The following is a 24,708-nucleotide window of genomic DNA, read 5'->3' on the forward strand; positions in this document are numbered from 1 at the left end:
CTCCCTCCCCAGCCCCCTCCTTTTATCTGCTAATGCACAGGGATAGACAAGCAAAAAAATCCCTTCAAACAAGGCTATGGGAGAGAGAGGAACTCCATCACATACAGTGTTTGCCTAACACTGGTGACCAAACTTGAGAGGTTTATATTGTTTGAACTATATCCCTAGAGTGCTAACAAGAATTAAAATATCATCCTAAGAATTACAGTCACCTTAAAAGACAATGTTTTCCTATGCTTTCACATCAGCAATCATAAAATAAAGCAGAAGGCAGTAAGTATGGAATTAAAAACACTCAAAGGTGCAATTAAGCTTCATTTTGATGCAACCCAAAGGTGTTCAAAATGACCAGCCTGGAGCCAGGAACAACCTGTCCCCAGGTGTGCAAAGGTCCAAGCTTTCTCACAGATTTTTATGGAATATTTTAGCCTAGATCAAAGCCTCCACCTTCAAGATGGGGAGTGGGGACATCTCTTTGCCTAGACTGCCGTACGCAATGGGATTTTCAGCTACACCAGTGCTAAGTAAATACAAATGAATGATACAAGACCCTGGGGAAGGTGATATAGCAGCAAAATACCTTCCTCATTGGAAAAAAAAAAATCATTCTTGGCACTTTCATCACTGCTGAACAAAAATAAATATTGCAATAAGAGCTAACAGTTATCTCTTTTTTGCATACCTTAGAAAAATGCATTTTTTTTTAAGCCCAGTGCCATAGGATGCCTGGGGCCATCATTTCAATAAAAGGTGACCCAAACACCCCTGGGAAACACAGGAAAGAGTGATTTACATCTGTGTCTTCGGAAAAAGCAGTAAGTTAAGCTTAATAAGGGGTCCCTACCGCATTTGTTATACATCGGGTTAAACACTCAAAACCACACACAGGAGTAGTATTACACACCACACCAATAGACACTCTCCCTGTATTCATGCATTGAATTCTATGTTCTCTATTTTTAAAAAATTTATATTGATCCAGCAGTTCTTCAAAACACTGACAATTTTTTTTTTGGCATCAACTCTGAGGCAATGCTGATTCCTTTAACTGAAGGGATAAGCTCCATGTACACACCTTCCTGCCACAACTTGCAAGGCAAAAGCAAAGCTGACCAGTTAAACCAAATCTAAAGAAACTTACACCCTCAGTCTGAGATTTCCAGGCAGCAATGTGACTTCTCAGCAGCTCCTAATGCTGGGAAATGAAGCTATGTGTTAAGTTCTAAAATGAACACAAGACACCAAAAATGGATCCCTAAAATGCAGCCAGCTTTATACGATGTTTGCAGCTAGTTTGGTTACTATAAAATACCTGATACACTTGACGAGCTCAGGCACAGGGTGAAAAAACAAAAAGTTTTTTTTCTAAATCTTTTTTTTCTGATGTCTGCCATTTCTCCGATGGATTTTCACAAACCAGATAAGATGACTACGGTCTCTGAGGGGGTTAAGCGGAGACAACCATGAGCTCCATGCAGCAAAGCTCCCTGTCATGATAAAACATGAACAATGCTGAGCCAAATTCGTGGCTGGTGTAACTGAAGTAACCCCAGAGGGCTGCAGAGGGACAGATTTGCACACACACTTGCCTCCCCTTTCTAAATGTACTGTTTCTGCTTAACAGAATCAAAAGCAGAGTCCCAACAGGCAAAGAAATCAACTTCTAACAAATGCCCCACAATGGTGAAAAATGAAACTCTTCACACTTTTCATGTACTCACAGGTTTCATAAACAAAGAGGAAAGCTTTTGAATTAAACATAGTTTAAAAAGCCTTTGAAGAAGAAGAAACCAACTGGAAAAAATAGAAAAGGTACAGGAGGGGTAGGAAAAGTAATGACTTTTTTGTGCTGAACGATGAGCAACTCATGTTTTCTTGGCTCAGGGTCTGAAGTGATGTTCGACAAACCACTGTAATAACATACCTGTTATTATTATACTGGCACCAGAAATACTGGTGACTTCATACGGACACCTCAGACTTTTGTGCCTGCAATATTCTGTTCCATGTGGTTTGCTTTTCTTTTCAAACACAGGGGTGATCTGAAATACCCCGAAGAACACAGCATCCTTCCACAGACTAACCTTAACTAGGCTAAAAAATCACCCAAGGCAATGCAAACAGCTAACTAGCTTGTCCGATGCCTGAGACCATTTGGAAGAACACATCTCGCTACACGCGAAACAGAACCAAGGAATCCTTCGGGCTATTTACAGCTGCTACTAATTTGCTTTTGCCATTCCTCGACACCATCAATCGCTCCATGCCCGGGCTGAAATAGCAGGATAAAGTACACGGCTTTACTTACAGAGATCTCGTAGCTCCATCGCTCCCGATGACAAATTCACCTCCCACACGGCAGCGAGCGAATGAATTAATGCTGCCTTTTGCGGGTGGCACCGTGCTCCCGGGCAGCGGCGGATGCTCCGTGGCGAGGCTCTCGGCGGGGAGCCGCTCCCGGCGCGGCCATGGGAGAGGCGCTGCCCGGCGGCCGCGCACCTTCGCCCGCCGCGCTGCCCGCGCTGAGCGCGTAGCTCCGCTTATGTGCCGGGCGCCCGGCGGGCTCCCATTGGCACGGGCGGGCGGCGGCAGCCAATGGCAGCCCACTCCCGCGGCAGGGAAACTCCTGCCCGCTTATTTAGCATCTCGGGAGACCGTATTTCCGAGGAAGGGCGCCGCTTCCCTCGCATCCTGCCATCGCACGGCGGGGATGAGTAGACCAGAGATCCCCGTCTCTGGTGCTCCCCCCTTCGCCGCCCGCTCGTTTTGTCCCAGAGCCCGGCGTTCACCCAGAAGAAGCGCTGATGGGGACCCCGGCACCCGCGTCCACCTTGGCGGGGGCCGCGGGGGAGCGCGCCGGAGCTCCACAATTACTCGCTCCATCGCCATGGAAACAGCCTGGATGCAGCGGGCTGGATTTGTGTAGCACATCTGCTGCCAGGCTCATAATCAACTGCAATCTCATCTTTTTTCCCTCTGCTCTCCCTGCTTATTTGATTGTGAGTTTGTGCTCTCTTTTCATATATGCTGGGAAAGTAGACACAGACAGAGCTGTGTACACGTTGGCCTTCTCCCTGTGCAAACACACCATGACACACGTATGTGTGTGCACATACCCCAGGAGTACTCGCTTGTATGCATGCATGCATGCATATGCTAAGGAGGTGCACTCTCTGTGTTCCCAAATCACACAATCATAGAATAGCTAAAGATCCATCACCTAGTTCCAACCCCCCTGCCATGGGGAATCCCATGATCCCCTGCAGGGATAGCTTTTATGTGTGCTGGTTGCTTGAAGTACTATCCAACCTGGCCTTGAACACTGCCAGAGATGGGGCATCCATCTGTCCATCTGTCCCAGTGCCTCATTACCCTCACAGTAAAGAATTTCTACCTAATATCTAATCTAAACTAATCCCCTTTCACTTTAAGAATATTATGCCTTGTCCTGTCACCCCATGCCCTTGTAAAAAGTCCCTCTCAAGCTAAGGAAAGTGCTCTAAGGTCTCCCTGGAGCCATCCCTTCTCCTAGCTGAACAACCACAACTCTTTCAACCCTGTTTTGACAGGAGAGGTGCTCCAGCCTCCCGATAATCTTCCCTCTTTTGGACTTGCTCCAACAAATAGTACATCTTAGTCACATTTCAAGTTTAAGTAACTGACCAGTAGAAGACAAGACTACTGCAAAAATACTGTATTTTCCTTTCCTGTTACATATATTGTGTCTCTCCAAAACAAGGTGAAAATCTGAGAGAGCTTTTAGGAAACCTCCAAAAATGCATCTGGCACCCACACACAGTGACCTGAATCTTCACACAACTAACTCTACACTGGGTATTTCCCTGTACTGTTCAGGGCCTCATGAAACACACCACTAAGAAATCTTTATGTCCAAAGGGTTGCTAGTCATTGACAAAAGCTCTGTCCTGACCTCTGACAATATAAGGAAGGAGAGCTCATTAGAAGAAAGGAAGCGACACTGGAGAGAAAGAAAAGATTCCTAAGCCACCAATGCAGTAAGCAAAGGAACAGTTTGGCAGTTAGAGGAATTTTCTGGCTGTTCCTCAGACTTCTTCTGGGACAACTGAAAAAAAATATTTCATCCTTTCCATGTTTCTGTTACTGAAACTGCAAAATGCAGAGAAAAATCAAGTTCATGCATTTATATTAAAAAGATAACTTCAGACAAACCATGAGACACTGGCATACTATTATTGTAGTGTTAAGAAAGAATTGCAGATGGAAAAAAATGAGGATACATTCATTTTCTGGGAACACTTACCTGCATTTGTTCGACCAAAAGAAGATTAAAAAAATGAAAGCCCTTCTTAAAAAAACTCAATATTTCTATATTACACTAATAACAGGATTCCACTTCATTTGCCATGGTAAATAGAGGTAGATTAATCACGTTTTACAATGAATGCCACTCCCTGTTAAATGTCTTCTACCTGAGTCTAATCCAGAGTCCAGGAAGGTCTTCCAAGCCTCAAGAGCAAGGCCATAAGAGAAAGCTACTCCAGAGACTGGGCTTTTCAGGGCATCTGTGACTCGATTACAGTTCTTGAGCTTCTGAAATGAGCTTCTGAGAGAACTGTATTTGTAATGGCTGAGGATGCCATAAGGGTTCACTTCTGGCAATGCTGTACTTCCAGCTTTTCATTTGCCTTTGGAGCAGCACCATCACCATAAGGATTACCCTGAGCTTGCCAGCTTTTGCGGTCATTCTTTAATTTCTGAAATATTAAATTGTGAAAAGATATTCAGTGTGCATTTTAAGGGAATGAGGGCTAATTAAAAAGCCTAAATTTGCTGACAGATCTTGCTGTGGAAAAAAGCAGTCTGACCTGTTCCATCCTTCTCCCACCCCTCCTTCCACCTAAATCACACAGGGGAGAGGGTGGTCTGGGAGTGAGGAGCATGCTCTGTCATTTGTCTGTGAATGGTGAAACACTTCAGCAGTTCCAAGGTTATTCTTGCTAGCTGTTATTGTCATGTCATGGACTGGAAACAGTGTCAATACGTAGAGCTTAAAATAGTCATGCAAATCAGCAAGTTTAAATTCTACTGGACAACAAAAACCAAATGGCACATTCCTAGGAGGTCTGTGCAATTAATATTTTTTAAGCCAATATTAAATTGAAGAGGTTCCTAATGAAATAAATTGTTCCTTTCTGTTATGTGATACACAGAGTTCAAAACTATTCAATAGGCTGTGCTTTGTTAAACAAAGCCCCACTGCAATCAAAAATAATGATTAGCAGTGCAACTTTGTTGTATCTGGAGAAATTTTCCCTTGGCCCAGTTTCCAAAATTCCCATCTGCATTTCACATGCTTGACAGGGAGAAGGTTGTGTCCCAGATTAGGGCAACCAGTCAAGAACTCAGAAGACCCGTTTTTAAAGTCTTTTCTTTCATAGGAGAGGAGCAGAAGTGACACAGATCTCTCTACTGATGACAGCAAGCCACTAGATTTAAGGTTATGAAATCTCCCCTTTGTCTCTTTATTTTCTTAGCAATCTCCCCTGCAAATTTCATTTCTTTTCCTCACAACATTTTGTTATGAGAATAAACACACTAAGAATTTCATTGCAATCTAAAGCATGATAGGACACAGATATGTAAGAAAGCTTTTAAGGGAGATCAAAAATTCAAGGCTAGAAAAATCCAGGCATTTCAAAGCAGCATAATAAATAAGATTTGTGAAAAAATCTTCTAAAATAGCAGAATAAAATGATGCTGTTCAACTAAAAGGATAAAAGATTTCCAGGAAGGCTTCACACCAAAGCAGCTACTTGTCAATCTGACAGCAGCTCCTGCCAGTATTCTGTCATGGGCTAAGACCTGTTTGTGTGTGGGAACTGAGGAACAATCAGTGATGATATAATGCTTACTCATCCTACTAGATTGTGGGGTTTTCTTTTTTTAGCCTAGATACCTAAAGGGGAAGATGGTTAACCTGCTAAGATTTCCCCAGTCATAGACTTGATGGTTGGTTTCCAGTGACTCCTCTTACAGTGACATAAATTACCTGTTAATTCGGAGTAAACTGTCAAGCCCTTTTAAAAGTCCATTCATAGAAGCAGCTGATTTGTACCAGGAACAGCTAGTTCTATTCATTTATTCCAGGAAGACCTACACATTTCCATTTCACATCTGTATTCTTGAAGCATCAATTAGAACCTATCTGTAAGGTAACACAAACAAGTATTTCAGAGACTTCCAAGGCCATATTTCACATTTAGTTTGGTTTTTCCCAAATCTTAGTATCAGAAAACCTCATAACTCTTTTATCAGGAGGCCCTACACTTTATTTCAAATTAACAGCTTTGAGGGTTTGGTTTGGGTTTTTTTTTCTACTACTACTGTATCAGAAAGAAGTTTCTCCACAGTAACATATAAACACAAATTAAAATGAAAATGCTGGGCCAGAGCATAAACAGACATCTATCTTGTCTGCCATTTAAGACAGTTTGACTACAAACCAGAAAGCTTATCTGACTAGGAACACACAAGTGATATATAAGCTGCTGAAAACAGTCAGTAACACAGCTAGACAAATCAGATTAGAGGCGACCTTCAGAGGTGATCTGCCACCATAACACCCAGAAGGTCTCTATGAATTACAGAACCACAGAACCTTTCATTCTTCAAAGTATTTCCACCATTCAAGCACCAATGAGTGCGTTCAGTGTTCACTACCTTCCCTTGTGCTTTGACCACAGGGAGCACCCAAGTCTCTTCCTGCACCACCAGGTAGGTTTCCTGCATTCTGAGGATGCATACACGTGTTAAAAGACTTCAAAATACAAAGATGTTCATTAAGGAAAATCTCCATTTGTCTTATACAAATGAAATCAGAGCTTTATAGAATTTCATACAATAGTCCTGGATGTACACAAGAGTAGTCTGGATGATGACTGTCTAGGGGTGGTGAATTTGCAATTCTTCTTCATCTTCCCTGACAACTGAAGCTCTTCAGCTAAGCCAAAGACAGCCTACAAACAATCCTGAAATTGGCTACAGGAACTGACATGAATATTTCTCAGTTTTCCTATTGCTAAATGATTACACGTAGTCTGAGTAGTGAAAAGAGACTTCCTAGTCTAGACAACATGACTGTAGGCTCCATTTGCACCTCCAATGTTAACTCCAAGAAGATCTAAAATGCCTTGTCTTTGATACAGAACCAAAATATCCACATCTTAGAAAAACAAAACCCAAAAAACCAACTAAACAAAAAGAAGAAAGGCACCACAACTGCATATAAGAAACCTAGTCTGAAAAAGGAAGAAAGAGAAACTGGGTTGCTTAGAGGAAGACCATTCTGTCAGTGAACAAATTTGGAGTTGCAGAGTTTTTGATACATACACAAAGAAAAAAAAGAAAATTATTTGTAACCTTGACAGTGGGTACAGCAGACAAACAACCTCAAGTGATGTTTAGGCAGCATCATATACAATCATAGTTTGTCTTTGGATAGCTATCATATTAAAAAAGCCCTTAAAATACACAAGCCCCCGCAGCTGTCTGCAACCTTTAAGTCTTGCCATTTCAAACACACATTGCAGTCATATAGCATGGGAGGGCACTGAAGAATTTCAAATCAATTATAATAAATCCAGACAGTAGACAGCAGAAGGTTTCACAGTACACATCATTGGCTTCAAGATTCCTCACATAGCACTCTTAAATACAAAATTGCAAGAGGCTCAGAAATCACCTTGTGAGTTTTAAAATTTTCAGTACATTCAGGCCATATAAGCACTATCTGCCAAATCTATCACATATTCTTCATCCACTGTTGAGATTAGGATATTCCCTGCTCCCTCCTTTGCCCACATTGTTCAAATGCATATCAAAATTTTGTATCAAAACCCTTTGGAACATACTGAGAGCATTTTCAGTCGTGTCGTTGTAATCTCAGTTCTCTCATTCAATCACTCTGTCTGGAGTACACATGGCCAGGTCAGAACAATTTCACATCGCTGCAGCATTTTCCTTCCATCTTTAGCTACTTCTCCAGCTTGTGCTTAGCACAGGCTGCCAAACAAGCAACAGCAGCCAGGTTTATCTTCAATCCAAACAGTCTAAGACTTCCATTTAATGCTTGTTTCTCCATAGGATGGGCACTGTGGAATGTACATCATACTAACACTGTTGAAACTAATTATGGCCCGTAGGTGCTCGGTCTTGCCTCTCTTACAGGCATGCATGCTCCCCCTCCATCTTAATCATTAGTGCACTGTGGTTTTCTTCTTCTGGAAGATGGTAGTTAAAACTCTACTCGATCATATGAAATGGCAACAGAATGATTTCTTAAGCTTTTTTGATTTTAACAAAACCAAAGTGCAATAGGATGGACAAAATAAAGGAAAAAGTCATCTGTCTCAGTTATCTGAACTCAGTCTCATGCTGTCATGGCTCACTGTTTAAATAATGATACATGATTTTTTAATATGTTAATTACATCAATAGGTACTTAGGAACTACTTAAACAGAAGATTATTTACCCCATTGACTAAAGAAACCCATGTGTCAGCACACCTGCTGCACAGGAAGATTAAATCTGTTCACACAAAACTCATGCTCTCCCTTGCTAATGGAGAAGAGATTAGTAGTGTGAGACCTGAAGCAGGGGCCTTGGGTTTTATCCAACAGATCCTTAAGACTGTCACAAAGGATGACGCTAGCAAACATCTCTGGATTTCTAAAAACCCGGTATTTACTTGTCTAGGCATTCTGGAAAAAGAAATGGGATTTTTATTGAAAAGAGCTTTCTATGTGCATGTTTTGATTTTAAAAACTTCTGCTAGATGTTATTTAAGAGTAACAATCAGACACCCAGCAGCTTTAAGAGGGAATTGTATTGCTTTGACTGTGCACCTTTAAGGCCAGACTGACAATGCTAGTTGATGATGTTTAGAAAGAGTATACTGAAAACAACTCAATTACAGAGTTATCTTCAAGGTTCACCTTCACAGCTGCTGCTGAAGGACCTTCAGACTATTATTTTAATAGCTGTTGATGAGAGCCAATCCATGTTTTTCACATCCCCTTAGCACTGCTTTTGCATTCCAGGCTTGCATGGAAGGGTAAGTGTCAGGAGGCTCTGGTGGTGTAGAAAGGGATTGCCAAGACTACAGCTAATGAGAAGAACAGAAAACACGAGTCCAGTTTCCAGGTCCAGCAAGCACACAACAAATTTTCCTGAGAAGAACGTGTTCTGTCTGCTTCCACCTCATGCAGGAATGAAAATCAAATGAACGCTCACATAAGCTGAATGAACACTTAGGGCTGTTTACCATGGAGCTATTGCAAGTATGCACTTAGCTTCAGCTAGAAAGGGCAATATCCTCCATCCACACCCTCATAAGGTAATTCGGAGCACACAAAATGATGCTTCTATTCTATGTAAGCCTCTGGCAGCAGGCATCTGTTCCCGAGGATTTCAATGTCTCCCTGAGCTGGGCTTTGCAGACATCCCCTTCTCAGAGACACTAGCAGCCACTTTTTCAATCCCTGTACATGGAAATGTGCAGCCAAATATACATACCCCAAACACGTGTCGCATGCACAACAGAAGCGTGCCCACACACGCCCATTCACAGCCAAATGTAGTATAAATAACCTCGCTATATAAATAGGCTTGCTTAAATGAAGTCTCTTGCTTAAATAAAGCTGGCATAAATACTTTTTCTTTATGCTGCCTGTTTCATCTCATGTTTAAGTCTGGAAAGTGGCAACTCTGTTGGAATGACCAGAGAAACTCCACTCAAAGTCAATAGATAAAAAGGACAGGTGAGCTCAGCATCATGATATCACTGGTGAAGATTTAGTGAAAAGAATAAAAGGCAGGCAATTTTCTTTTTCTTATGTCTCTGATGTCAAGATAGATAAATATTAGTAACATAGGCAATAAGGTATTGCAAACAATCAGAGGAGATCCTCAAACACTGAAGCAGCAGCCCACACAAAGCTAAAGTTATAAAAATAAACCTTGCATTGTCTGTTTAAAACAAAAGTGAGGGGAAAAAAAAGGAAAAAAAGTATTAGAAAAGGAAAAGTAACTTTCCCTCCTTCCTGGCATCTTTAGAAGGACACCAGATGACTGTCAATACTCCTCACTATGCTCATGTCTGTATTCATCAATACAGTTTTATGGACATTTTCTGTCCTATCCTTTTCAAAACATTTCAAGAAGCCGTTAAGACTGCTTTCTATGAAGATGGGTGGGAAGGACCGGCTGTCAGAAAGGACTCTCTGAACCTCCCTGCAGCAACCCTGCTTCACATTCAGCCTACACACCAGGCCCAGCTCTATCAGCGTTCTGGCTCACTTTGTCAGGGCTGTTGGATATGCTCAGAACTTCCTTCCCGCTAATGAGGCTCTCTCTAATTGATCTTCAGAGTACATATTTCTTCAGACTCGATCATCCACAAGCTAAAGATGCAATTGCCATCGCACAGACAAGTCCCGCCTTGTACTGTCTTTGCTGAACCCTCTGCTCTTTGCACGTGGTAGGTGGAATGATTACTTCAACTTCCAAGTGAAGAGACAAATTTATAAAGGTCAAGCAATGCAGGGGCAGTTACAACAGTGGGTACAAACTCCAAGTGTTCCTCACTCTTCATTATTCAGCCTCTGAAACACAAACATATCTACAGTGCTAAGCCAGTAGTATTTCTACCTGTTACATTACTGCTTTGTTCAGGATTGGACCGTTTTCATTCCATTAATGCTTTCCTTTAAAAACATTTCAGAATTGGTTTAAAAAAAATAAAAATAGATGTTTAAAAATATTTCAGTCTTCCTTAATCATGCAGGGATATATTTTCAAAGCCGTATGCCAGGAGTATTCCACGTGACTCCCATTCATGTTAAAATTAGAGTCACCAGAATAAACCCCATATGCTGCTTTGAAAAGGTACTGCAATGTATCCAAGGAAAATTTTTGCAGCTTAATGCTGCTTGTACAATTTTTTGCCTGCTTTTCTTCTTTGGATTCTTTTGATTTATAAATAGATTTTTAACATCCTTTTTTTTTTTTTTTTTTTTTTTTAAATAACACTTTGTACTATCTGGAAAAACAGAGAGAAGGGATTTGCTGGTTTTCTTGGTTTCTCTGCAGTAGTTTTATTTTAAAATTATCAGTTTAATCAGAATAGCTTAGCTTTGTAGGATGCAAAGCTTTTGGAAACTTTTTTATAACTCTTTTTTTAATATTGTCACTGTGGACAACCTTTCTACCCAAGCCACAGCCCGCAGTGAGGTCTGGTTTCTTGCCACACCTGAGCTGTTGTCCTTTCAGTGGTGCTCAACATTTTTGTGTTAGCCAGAAACTAATTCTCACATCTGGACAGTGGGGAACTTTTTTCCAGAAAGGCCAAGGCATAGTCTCTCCTTCGCAATAAGAGCACCCCTGCTTTGTGCTGGAGCCAGGCACCATGAACATACAAGCATCTATATTCAAGGTCCTGTCTTACTTTCTACCCTATACAGAGCGCCTCTAATACCTGTGGCAGCCACAGAATCCCACCCCCACAAATCCAGCTGCAGTGCTGGGCTAACTGTGGGCACAGTGTGCCCTGGTTTGCCTTTGTGAGCATTGCCAACTCTGTGCTCACGTATGCACATACTGGTAAATGCTGGTGAATTATTTAATTTGTCCTTTATGACTGCATTCTTTCTGGTCATTTCAAGAGAGAGGGAAAAAATATTTCTGGCAGCTCTGGTTCTCTCATAATTGCTCTCAAATTTTTACTGCTTCTAACTGTGCATGAGAGATTGTGCACAAAAAGACAGTGTGAATGCCATCTCTTCAGTTTATCCTCATCCTTCTTGTTACTGTCTCAAATTGCCAAACAATTTCATTTCAGCCATTTACACCAAAGGTGCAGCAAACACTGCATCTAACCACTTAATTACTTTAACCTTTAAAAGATGTAAACAAAAGGTAAATATTTTGCTTTCATGTGGAAGATGCTTCCATCACAGAGGAAAAAAAAAAAAAACCAAAAAACTCTCCTTGCTAACAGAATTGTGTATCAGGATATGAGAAAAGAAATCAAGATATAGTTGTCCTGTCATCAAAGCACTGAAAAGTGAGGTGTGGACTAAGTTCCCATCTCTACCATTAACTTTTCAGGTAACATGCAGGAAAACATCATTTATACATTCTTGTTATCCTACTAAAAATCACTTAACATCACCTTTCTGCATTTGTATATTCTGTCAATTTAAATGGTGTTCTTCTTTGGTCATAAACCCATGCTTAAAGAAATACCTGAAACTTCCTGGAATGGTGAAATGACAGCTTGCATCTGAAGCTAGAACCAGTAAGCAATGGAGCTTTAGCAAAATCAAGGTTTTGGTACAAGATAGGCACTTATAAAAAAACCCCAAACCCCAACAGCCAGTCACAAACAGCAAGCATCCCCAAAACCAATCCACTAGTAGCCAAACATGGCTCTGCAACTTCTACACACATTGTCTGCTTTAAGTATTAGGGTTCAAATGAGCTAATGAGTTACTGTGGTTAGAGAAGTTACCATGTCAGCTATGCTCTCATATAGCCAGCAGTAAACATTTAGTAAAACATACTTTTGTAAATGCTGGCAAGAAAATTTTGAAAAAGTGCTTTCAACATCACATTTCTGAAAGGGTTTGAATGCCCCTGAGTAGGAGCAGAGCTAAGACAAGTTAAAACTGCTTTAAAGGGATCACCACAGTTAATGGGGAAAGCCTGACTTCTTAAAGGGGCCATGGAATCCATCACAATGATCTTTTATGTTTTATTTAACATTAGGAAAATTTATGAGCTTGGCTGATGCTCCATCTGAATTTGTTTCAATAATGATTAATTATATGAATTACCATTTCTTCCTATTTGGATAAGATATCCTACTGCATGAGAAAGTAGCTTTTACCCATGACTCAGGTTCCTAAACAGTTTTAGGCAAGTTCTGCAGACACAGCAAAGCTAATTTCATACTTAACTCAGGTTCCTCAGGGCAGTTATGGGCAAGTTTTGTTTTTTGCCAGGGATAAAGATTTTATAATGTCTCTATGCAACTGGTTCAAGAACTGCAGCAGTATCAGTTGTTGGAGTATTTTATCCTTACATCCTAAGAGTTTCCTGCATTGCAACTTCTATTCTTTCTCTGTGTACTCCTGAGAAGGGTGTACATCTTTTCCTCAACCTTCTTGTTCTAACAATGGCAGGAGGTACAACTGGATCCACCCTGGATTCAGCCTTTTCCAGGATGAACAAACCTGGTTCCTTCACATTCCCTTTGAACGTCACATGCTCCATCCTCAATCATCTTGGTAGCCTTTTGCTGGACTAGCTTCATTTCATCAGTTTCTCCCCATTTCTAGGGCACAAAACCGGACACAGTCTTCCAGTTGCTGCCTCATAAAGGCCAAATTGGGGGAAATAATCCCTTCCCCTGCCATGCTAACTGTGCTTTAGCTAATGCAACCCAGCATGCAGTCAGTCCACACTACACAAGGGTGCACTGGTGATTCATGGTACTCATCAGCCCAGAGACTGTCCTACAAGCAAGCACCTACAGTGATATTTGTAAAACATGAAATTAGCCTTTCTGAGTCCTCAATTTGCTTTGCCAGTCACCCATCCTTAACTTTTAGTGTCAAAGAAAACATCTGCAGAAATTAATATCAAAACCCTGGCCATCATAAAAATCAATACAAGAGGCTGAAGTGTTACTCTAGTACTAAAATTAAGAAGTGTAGAGAAGGAAATGAGAATCATCAAACTCTTTCAAATTACAATAACTAAGGCAAATTGAGCAGCTATGAAACATCTGATCTCTGGAGCTTAAAAGCATCAAGGCAATAAAACACCCTTAACCCATGCAAAGGTAAATATGTTTTATGGAGAAATTTTCTTTCTTTTCTCCTGAAGTAGAACCATCAGTTTAAAGATTTTGCCTTGTACTTTAAAGATTTTACACAGCAAAGGGCCATTTAGGCGATGTATATAACTGAATCCATTTTCAGGCTGCACAAATAAAATATCTTTTACCTGAAGTTCATCTCCCAGATTGGTGGAGACAGTTCTTTTCTCTAAGTAAATTAAACTTTGAAATCCACTGTGTGCAGAATTAGGCAAGATAAAAGAATATCTTGTTCTCTGCCATCATTATTAAAATGTTGTATTTATACCACTCCTTCTGAGGTAAGACTTTTTTGTCCATATTGGATCAATTTTTAGGAAGAAGAAACGTGTATGTGCGTGTAATTTTGACTTTACAATTTTAACAGCGGCCTTCAGATTTATACCACTGCTGAAAATACATAGCTGCCAGTAACACCCATCCTGGCTCCAAAAACTGGCTTCCAATATTCTATGACCTGAAAGGGTCTGATGTCTTGACAGATGTGGTCGCCCAAAGTAGTCAGTGAGTGTCCCCAGCTAGAAAGTGAGAAAAGCCATTAGCACCCTCCTTAAGGCAGGTGGAAGTACTGTGAGGCATGCCATTGTTCCAAGGAAAGAGGATAGGCAGAAAGAAAGTCTGGGGGAATAAATTCTGTTGGAGATTGGAATACTGAACACAGAGAGAAGCTAAAGGAAACTTCACTTAAAATAGAGAGAGAAATTCAGTAAGATTGCTACATCCGGTCACTAGCTTTTAAAAAAAATGACATATAGGCCTTAAAATGAAGAAGTATCAGTTATATGATAATCAGATCAAAAAAGAAAATTACTGGAAAGAAAGCAGTCATTTAACAACTTCCAGATCCCCAGGGAAGGAAAACAGTCCTTTAAAATTTTCCAGAACCCTAGCTTACATAAAAATGAGTTTTTGGAAGGAATCTCAAAATATTGACAGCTATGAGATTACATTCTTTATCTAATACATCTGATTTTACAAAACCAAAGATATTTCATTTTTCCACTTGGTGACTTTAGAGATGTTATTTTCACTATGAAGGGCCGGTCAATTGCTTCTGAAGAGGCTGACAATGTAACAATGATATGATGACATCTGTGGTTTCCTTTGGGCTCTTGGTTAAGTACAATAAAAAGTTCTAGGCAGCATGTACTAGTCAAGCAAATAGACAGAACTGCAATTTTTAAGCTCTTGCTGCTGAGGTTCTAATCAGTTAGTTTCCCTGAGACAGAAAACTGATGCTTGAAATCTGAAGACAAGTCTTCAGAGAAAAAAATTGCCATAAAATTCAAAGCATGCGTGAAAGCTGGTTTTCCAGATACTTTCACAGAAGTCTTTTAGAAGCAGACTTGACATTCTTGATGCAAGGATTGGTTCTTGAGCATTTCATTTTCATGGCCATGGCACAAATATCTTCAGCTGACACGGCAAGTTCTAAAATCATCTACACAAATGTCTTTTTCAAGGATTCTGATATTTGCTCCTTCACCTCTCTCCATTGTTTGGGTTGATGTACTTTCATGGTATCAAATCTGTCTCCATTCCTGTGCTCAGCTTTTAAAGTGATACTCCTCAGCTTTCATATGTATTACTGAGGGCCTTGCTTCTCTGCTTACCATGACCAACATATAAAGGCAACTTGAGGAACTGGGATGGAACCTCCCAATTAATTACATTTTAGTCATCAATAAATCCACAAGATTTTTTGCATACTATTCAAATCCACAGTGAAGCGGGGAAAGGGCAAAGAAAAAAGAGCCTTACCACTTTCAGAGGCACACACAACACCTTCCATTCCTCAGTAAGCTATTTAGCTCTCAGTGGAAAAGTGGCAGAGCCCAAGTTCATGCATCTAAGCTTCACTACCATCCCAAATAACAACCTTCACAGCCTCTGCTGTGGTCTCAAGGCCAAATACTCTGTGGGGCAAAACCTAACATTGCCTTCAGAAAGTACATGCTAAACCTCTCATCTCCTCCATTTTCCCTCTCATGCAGTATCTGGGAACTTGAGGACAGGTCACACTAGCACACCAAGGCCCAGTTTAACCGGTGACCACCTAATAAAAGTAACCTACAGAGAGCCAGCAGAGGCAGCACAGGTACCCGAGTTGGCCCAGTGTGCATGGTGTGGATGCGGATTGAGACAGATGATGTGGGTAAAGGAGAGGAGAGCCCATCTGCACCCACACACCATCCTCTCCTTCCCTCTCACACTGCCTTCCAGCAGCCCTCCTCCCATCTGCCTCTATCACAGCCAACCTTAATTTACACTGGTGCATTGGGTAGCAGGATCAGCTTGTCAGCTGCTGGCCAGTTACCTCATGTGCTAAAAATAGAGACAGGCAGCAGCAGCACTGACTGGCAAACGCCTCTTTAATGGTGACTGACATATTCAATCAAGACAATACGCACGATGCAAGATGCAAACAATGAAGGACATTTGTATAAGGACAGATGAGACAAAAACAAATAAGCACCCTGGCTTTGCTTATGAGACACATATGAAAGATTTCTGCTGCTCTTTTCAACCATGGTGCTATTTAGATTACAATTACTTAAAGCAAACCAACAATAATACAAGCTCTTCCGCTACTCCAAGAGAGGCTATAAAAATCTCATTGTCAGCTGCATCATTCATCACGATAACCTCATTTCAACTGAAACAAAATATCCGAGACATCACCTCTCCCCCCTTCCTTTCCTTTTTTATTTGCCTATAATAAGGTCTATAGTCTGGGGAGCTTTCAGGCTGAATTCCATGCATTGTGATTCACAAAATGAAAATCTGGTATTATATGCCCACTGACATTCACATCAGCAGCAATTCATGCAGCAAAAAGCCATATGCCATGCACCTCTGATTTAACTGTACTACAAAGATATATGCTAGAAAGAATAAATAAAAATATAGAGACAGGAGTGGTTCCCGGGATCTGATTATTATCCACACTTTTAGACAGGAATGACAGGGGCAATACCACAAACTATGCTGTTTTGGTGACAGTTGCAGTTAGGTTATATCATTTCCCTTCATGACTAACACACTCTACATGCAACTGAGGCATTTTTTTTTCCAGTGAAAAAGGTTTCTGTGGAGTAGAAAAAGAGTGGTTAGCACAGATAACCTACACTCTCAGTGCTTCTCCTCTGGTTATCAGGCTTTCCACTCAGTCATCTTTTTAAGGCTGAGAAAGTTTATTGGTTTGATCAGCACCCACTGAGATGAAAATGAAGAGTGCTTTGAAAGTATGAAGTACCAGCAGCTTTAAAAATTATCATCTCCAGGGTGTTATACAGACCTGTATGTATTCTACAGTAACACAGAGACTTCACTAGAAATCTGGGTGATAAAATCCCCTCTGCCAGCAATGGCTAGGTTTTCCACAAATAAGAGATTCCACTGCTGAAACCAGCATAGTGTTTCATCAGTGGGGAAAGGACTAGACAAGCTGCTGGCCAAGGAACAGATTACACTAAAATACTCTTTTCTTGTTTTAAATAACTGATGTTTTGTTGAGACATCCCTTTCCTTGATTTTTGGCTTTCAGACCCCATCTCTTTGTTGGTGCACCAATCCGGGAATATAAATGGACAGAAAGCAAGCTTGAAAATTATTTTCCTTTTAAGGCTATGCCCTCCATTAAATCATTGCATATGTGATCACTGGAGAAGGACTGTTCACCTGTAACTAGATATGACTCTACTACTAAAGACTTCCAAAGCCTTGTGGCAAAGACAAAATATAGTAAAGACACTGTTTTAAATGAAAAGTGTCTTTGAACTAGAAAAAACAGTTCATAAGCTACAAAGTGCAGAAAAAGGACAAGTTAGACTGCTTCATTATGCAGTCTAAGTACTTAATTTTCACAAATCCGTTTTTAAAATGTATTTGCATTCTTGACAATGCTAGTTCAGACTGAATTTTTTTTCAAAAGGAAACAACCATCTAGATTTAAAAATGTGATGCTGTTGTTCAGTTCTTTTGAGCTTGACAGCCCTGATTTTTTGGGGTATGAATACTTAAATCTGATTTTTACAGACTGATGCCTCAGTAAATGGAAAGATGCATCTTCAGCATCTTAAACACCCCTTCTCAGGTTCCTGCAGCCAGGAGCAGCAGATGAGTGCTATGGCACAGATCTGACAGGGGGACATAAATGCACAGAGATGGAGAAGACTAAACAGAGCCATTCCTAAGTGAGCAGCTGATGAAGGCATACATCTGGAATATCTAGTCCAGAAAAAGCATAGAGGTAACACTGACCAAATGCTAGAGAAAGGTCTTAAACACTCTCTCTCTGCATCAATTCAATTGTACTGTTTAAAAAAGACCTTTCTGAAGGAAGAAGTTATTGATGGAATAGACTTGACAATTTTTCTGCACCCAAATTATGCTTTCTAAAAGATTCTTATTATATTTGAAGGGAGTAATTTCTTCAATTAAAAAGTCTCATTTTATCTGTAATCTATGCAGCAGACTTGCAAAATGTTAATTGCCACAATTTCTTTTTATAAATTCGTGCATTACACAATTAATGATACTATATATTTATAGCAATTATCTATTTCCAATAAAAGTTAATAAAGTGCTATTGGCCTCAGGTGTGAAAATGTGGGATTTAATTTGTGCTAATCTGCCCCAGCCTGGGGAATACTGAATTCATTCTGTGTGAGAATAATTTATTTGCAATATCCCTGTGTGATATAAACAAAGCATTCTCAAGGGAAGGTGCTATAAAGCTAACAGAGAGGTTCAATCATTCCACTAGCCTGGTATTTCCCAATAGTAAAATCCAAACAGAACAGCCTTCCAAAGCTTCTCCCAAAAGAAGTTAAATTCATCTGCTTCAGACCCATAAGAAAACAATAATGCATTGGAGGGCATCTGTGAAGAGCTATTTACCATCCCTTTCCTTTTTCCTTTCATTGCATTGAAAAGGAGGTGACAAATAGGTTTAAAGACTGACAAAAGGATTTTACTTTCAAGTTTGCCTGAATTACTTTTTGTCTTGTTTGAGGTAATGCTTCTTTCATTCTCTGAAGCTACCATTTGCAATCCTTCTCCAAGCCTCCCTGTGCAGCTGAGTGGGGAGAAAGAGAGGCAGAGAGAGAGGAAAGCACCCCTTTGGGGCTGAAGCTGTTACTGCATCTGTGGCAGGGTGATGGAGGAGGCTAGAGAAAGTGGCCAGACATCCTGGTTCTGATTTTGACCCTGCAGCTGCTTCAATGCCAAGGCACTTCAGCTCTGGGTGCCTTTGCCTCCTTCCTGTAAAGTGCGGTTTATCAAGACTCGGCCAAGCCTGCAAGGAGCAGAAAAGTGCAGAATGTTGTTAGTGCCACTAGAGGGGATCACTTGAGCATGCTGGGGACCTACTGCTCCCACAAGAGTGAGGCAAAGCCCTGTCACTTTCAGGTCAGGCACAGAGCTGCCAAGGCAAGGACTAGCATTGAGACAACAAGGTTGCAGCCAGGGGGGCATTTTGGACAGGAGTTGTGCAGAGTCTGGTCCTCGAGTCTCCCCAGTTTGTAGTGGACCCAGCAAAGCTGGTGATAGCTCCTCTGCCACATTGTTGTCCTGGCCCTTTCAAAATGACCCCCTAGGCCTTTGCTTCCTCATGGGTAACTCACATTACCTGATGGTGGGTTTGGCCCACCACGTTTTCACACAAACCACCGCTCACAAAAGTTTGCTTCTTAAGAGCCTGCCCTTGAACACTCAGTCATATTTTGAACCCAGCCTTCCCCAATTATTCATCCCTACAGCAGTCAAAGACACGACAACACCAGAGAAGCTGAGAAACCTGTGGCATGGCATTTCCAAGCCTCCACCAAGGAAGGAAATTGTATTTTTCATTTTTATGTTACGCCTGGTTACCTTTTCTGTTATCTTGTCAGTGAGCAAGGAAAAACGTTTACAGAGCCTGAACATGAGCCATAAACATCTTTTGTGGTTATCAAATGACTCTGTTTGCTTTGCTATTTAATTACTGGACTCACGTAGGGCATTTATTGTTTGCATCTGTTGCTGCTGTGAACAATGTCTACTCTTCTGATCACCACAAAGGCAGTTTGTTATGTGCATGCCTGTCAGTGACATATTTTATCGTCTTGCTGAGCAGACCACCCTGCTGCAGGGGGATCCAGTGCTGCAGCTTTGTGTGTCCCTGAAATAGCCAGGTACCACAAGAGCAGTTCTTCAGCAGGTTGCCACTGTGAAATGGATACTAGCTGAATGCTGAAACCAGTTTTTTGAGGTTTCTAATAATATTTTTCTTATTATATTTTTTCTTCTTCTATATTATATAATATTATTCCATATTCTTATTACAAAATATGTTTTCACAAAACATTTAAAGGCTCATGTTTTATACTGTGATGATCTCAAACACATGGCCAGAAGGCAAATTAACTAAATCTCTAAGTAACAAGAGAAATGCATTGGCAGCATCATTAGCCAACTTCATCCCACTTTCCTATTCCTCAAACCTGTAATTTTAGTGAATGCAGTGGATTTTGTTTTCAAGCACCTTATATCACAGTACTTACAATTTTTTCAGTTTTGGTTCCTCCAATTTCACTTTAGCCATGTTGGAATGATAATCTGCATCTTGTTATGAGTAGTCATTTTTGGTCATCTAAAACCCAACAACTATGCTAATACTAATAAAAGCAGCCACACTGTGCCCATTCTCTATAATGCAATGTTAACACCCTGCTAGCCAAGTAAAAAAATTTGTCTTTTTCCTTCCACACTGGACTGGAAGCAGTTATTTTTACTCTTAATCTGCTTTTTTTAAGATGGTACAACACTAGGTACAGAATTAGCAAATTGCTCATTCTGTTCTGCAGGTTTAATAAGACAAGTAATGGATGCAATTAAAATAATCCATTTGCTCACCCTTCCTCCTATTAGCATGTGAACTTCAAACTTACGAAAAGCAGCTGACTGAAATCTCTGGGAACCAGAATTAAGATGATAATCTTGTCCCCTACATGATGTTCTACTTGCTGTCTCCTTGTATCCCAAGAAACAATATGTGTACTTTACAAGAAGATCACTAAAGAGATAGCAATCACAATGTAAATCCACATTAGGGCAATCCAGGTGCATTTACTAAAGTACATCTAGTGGGGATCCACAAAAATTTGGGAGTATGCTTTCATTTGGCCCCATGGGAGGAATTTTACTGTTGGGTGGGTACTTTGAATTCCACCTACCACTGTGTTGAAAAGAAACAATAAACCCCAAACCAATGTAAGTACATCTCAGACTGTGTGGCAGCAGCCTGATTACCCTTAGCAGAGTGTAGGGTGGTCCCTATATGATGAAAATCTGACTGATGTGCACCTATTTAAATGGGCAGGCTGCTGCTGAAGGTTTCTAGATGCTGGATGTGAGATAACTCAGGCCAGCTTTCTTACAGTCAGCATTGATTCTAAAAATCAATACACTATGCTTTCTTCTGCTTTAATAAAACATGTAAAAGTATGTAAAGCTTGGAGACTAGATTATATTTTCAAAGCTGTAAACCATGCTGTCTGCTCACAAATGACTTTGGAGAAACTTGTAAAGCGTCCTTTGATCATCTGTAGGCTCAAATAAAACAAAAAGGTTTCAAATGGAATTGTTGCCACTTGCATGTCTATCTATACAACAGCATCTTAATTTCTCTAGGAAACTCACAAAACATGAATTATGCATGTCTTAAAATGTTACAAAGGCATAATATAAGCTTAGCTGCCTGTCTGAATTATTCTCTTCAGACATCTACTAGTATATAGAGAGACTGAAAAAAAGGTTTTAGGTCTGACAGTGTCATGCTATCACCATAGACATCAAAGAACTTTTTCTCATGCAAAAGTTGACAAAACGTGTGTCTTTTAATGAATAAGAATTGGGTAAAGCATGAGATCATCAATGTCTCACTAAAATACCATAAAATTCTTCCAACCATGAGCAAAGTGCTGGTTTAGTTATTTTTGAAACTTTAAAAATGAGCAAACCTATGTGGAATCTCCATAACATAAAGTGAAGAACCACGATGGCACAGTATGCCATTTTGTCTTCAAAAGAAAGTCTTAATATGTGGCTTAAAGAACCCTTGAGAGCAGGCAATAAAACCTGAGGGGAAATTAAATCACCTTGCCTCTTTTAGTACCTGTCATTCCCCAATTCAAAGAGGAGGAAATAATTCTCTGTATGTGCACACAGACCTCCTACAGACTCTCAATGTACAAGTTACTGTGATTAATCAAAAGTTTGAAATTAAACTAAAAAGCTCCTTTTCTTCAATTATGATTAAACATCAAAGCGAGCAGTCTAGATTTTTTAGCAGAATGTCCAGGTCTCAAGAGTTACCCATCAATATACTGAGAGCGTCTAATTTTGTTTTAGAGGTTTTAAGGAAGGAAGAGACGGAAAAGGGAATAAAACAAATGATCCCATCAGGCAGGGGGATAGTAAACTGTAACAAAGTGGTGTTTCATACACTACCATGACAATCCAGTTATTGAAACTGAAAAATAGTAACACAAAGAGAAGATGGAAGATTTTATTTTGCTTTCACACAAGTAATTTACTGCATCTTGTGAGGTCTGCTCTCTTCCCATTCACTTCTGAAAGGACAGGCTGAATGCTCCCCCAGGCCCACATGGCCCTTGCCTGCCAAGTTTTCAAAAATGACTGCACAGAAATGGGTACCCTTAGCACACAGGGAAGATGCAGACAGAACACTAACATGCTGTGATTGCCAAAGCCTCTTGCCAGGTAAGGATGAAAAATGGTGGTGTTTAGTTTGGAAAAGCCATGGGCTGCACTGGCTACTGTCACCCACCAGGCAGATGGGTAAACCTTGGATACCACCATATAACATATCAGCCCCCACAAACCCTCAAGTGCTTCACAAGCCCACACAACAACCCAGTTTACTTCACTCACAGATCCCTTCAGATATTTATCAGCTGAGTAATTCACATCACCACCACATGTCATTTGAAATGGATAAGAGCACAAAAAATTTACTTATGACTGTAAGAAAGGATTTAGATCAGCAAAACATAATTAGAGAAGTGTTAGAAATGAGAGACACAAGAGCTTAGAATTCCCTCCCCTTTACAGAAGCAGTTACAAAATCAAGAGTGATTTCTGCAGGCAGAGATCCTGGGTTCAAGATCATGCAGCACAGTGCCACCACCAGACACAAACCTTGGTAGACCAATGGCAAATGTTTCGGGTTTGCCCCATGGAGTTAAGAATTGCCCATGTCTTCAATGACACATGAAGTAAGACACAGTTCCAATGTTATGAACTTGGCAGAACTGATAGGCAGTCACAGGACTATCAGCAACAGAAAACACAAGTAGCAAACTAGTCATATCTGAGAAAAAACTCCCTGATCTCCTATGAACCTCCACAACAATGCCTAACACTGCAAAGTAAATTTCTTTTTAGGGTAACCTGGGCTGGTGCCAGAAATGGAGCCATTCTTTATCTGAATTCCCTAGGATTGCTAATAATTTTTCAACTCAAGTTGTGGGAGATTATGCAGACAAATCCTTCTTCTACTGAGATAGAAGGCCTGTAAGTAACCGGAGCTGTTAATACATTTATTTAAAACAACCACATATTATGAATTAGTCTTTATAAAGTTGCTTTTTAAGCTCTTGATTTTAGCAACTCTATATGGTTCAGTGAATTTATCTTGCTATTGCTCCTTCTGTGTTCCTGGATCGTGAGGTAGGAGAAGCATGTCAGAAATTCCATATGACAACAAGGCTCTAGGTCATCTGGCTACGACAGTGTGCATTTTGGACTTCCTTTATCTCTTTAGCCAGGGCTCTGGTACTGCTGCCAACTAACTTGCCTGAAACTCAACAAAGGTTACTCCTCACTGTGACCTAAAAATTCACCGTCACTCTGAAGTAGAAAATGGACATTGGGACCACTTCAATAATAGACAGTTCCAATTAGAAGTCAGGCATGATTATTCCTACTGGTTCTAACATGACATTTGAGTCTAGTGACTTCAGAGCACTTGTAAGGCATGTGCTGACAGAGCAGCAGTCTCACTTTTCATTCCCAACCAACAGTTCTAAAACCAACATCTCCCAGGGAGAGGCTCAAGATCCAGACAGAGAATCCCAATGAAGATAAGGATGACAGATGGCCATAAAAGCATGAGTTTGCCATACTTAGAAAATGCCCGAGATACTGTTCAGCCTCATGGTAAATTGGGTAAAAATTGGATGCCTAGGGACCACTAAAACAGACCTGTTCCTTATTGCTTTTCTGAGGATTGGGAGATTGGCTGAAGCTTCCAGAATTCTTACTGAGGAGCTTTTTGGTTGAATTTTTATTTCACTGGTTTTCAGGTTTTTTTTTTGTTTGTTTGTAGTTTTTTTGGGTAGGTTTTTTTTTTTTTTTTTTGGTTGGTTTGGGTTTTTTTTTTTGGTTTTTTTTTTTTTTTTTTTTTTTTTTTTTTTGTTGGGTTTTTTTTGGTTTCTTTTTTGTTGTTTTTTTTTGGGGGGGGGGGGGGTTGGTTTGTTTGTTTTTGTTTTAGCAAACTAAACTGCACAGCACTCTGTCATGATTGTGTCCACTCTTGAATATTTTATCACTTTACTGCTCACATGAAATGAAAGGGATGCACAGAATTATAACTGCAGTACTCTCTCTGCATTATTTACAACCTTGGAGGCTGCAGCACTTCAGCATAATATTGCTAACATAAAAAGGCAGAATTTCCCCTCAAGCCAGGATTTTAGTCTCATAGTCTGCAGTGCAACAT

General features: G+C 40.4%; 1 protein-coding gene across 5 annotated transcripts in view; it reads right to left on the reverse strand.

Moving 5' to 3' along the window:
• Positions 1-24,708, reverse strand: part of ELMO1 (engulfment and cell motility 1) — a 302,773-nt gene that overhangs the window by 78,417 nt on the left and 199,648 nt on the right. The window contains exon 1 of one of the 5 annotated variants that reach the window (XM_053942175.1): positions 2,309-2,717. The exons of the other annotated variants lie outside the window; for them this stretch is intronic. The gene's annotated coding sequence lies outside the window, so the exon portion shown is untranslated. Of the gene's footprint in view, positions 1-2,308; positions 2,718-24,708 lie in introns of those variants that run through there. 5 annotated transcript variants of the gene reach the window in all.

The sequence above is a fragment of the Vidua chalybeata genome, chromosome 1 (assembly GCF_026979565.1).
Source record: "Vidua chalybeata isolate OUT-0048 chromosome 1, bVidCha1 merged haplotype, whole genome shotgun sequence".
Classification (NCBI taxonomy): domain Eukaryota; kingdom Metazoa; phylum Chordata; class Aves; order Passeriformes; family Viduidae; genus Vidua; species Vidua chalybeata.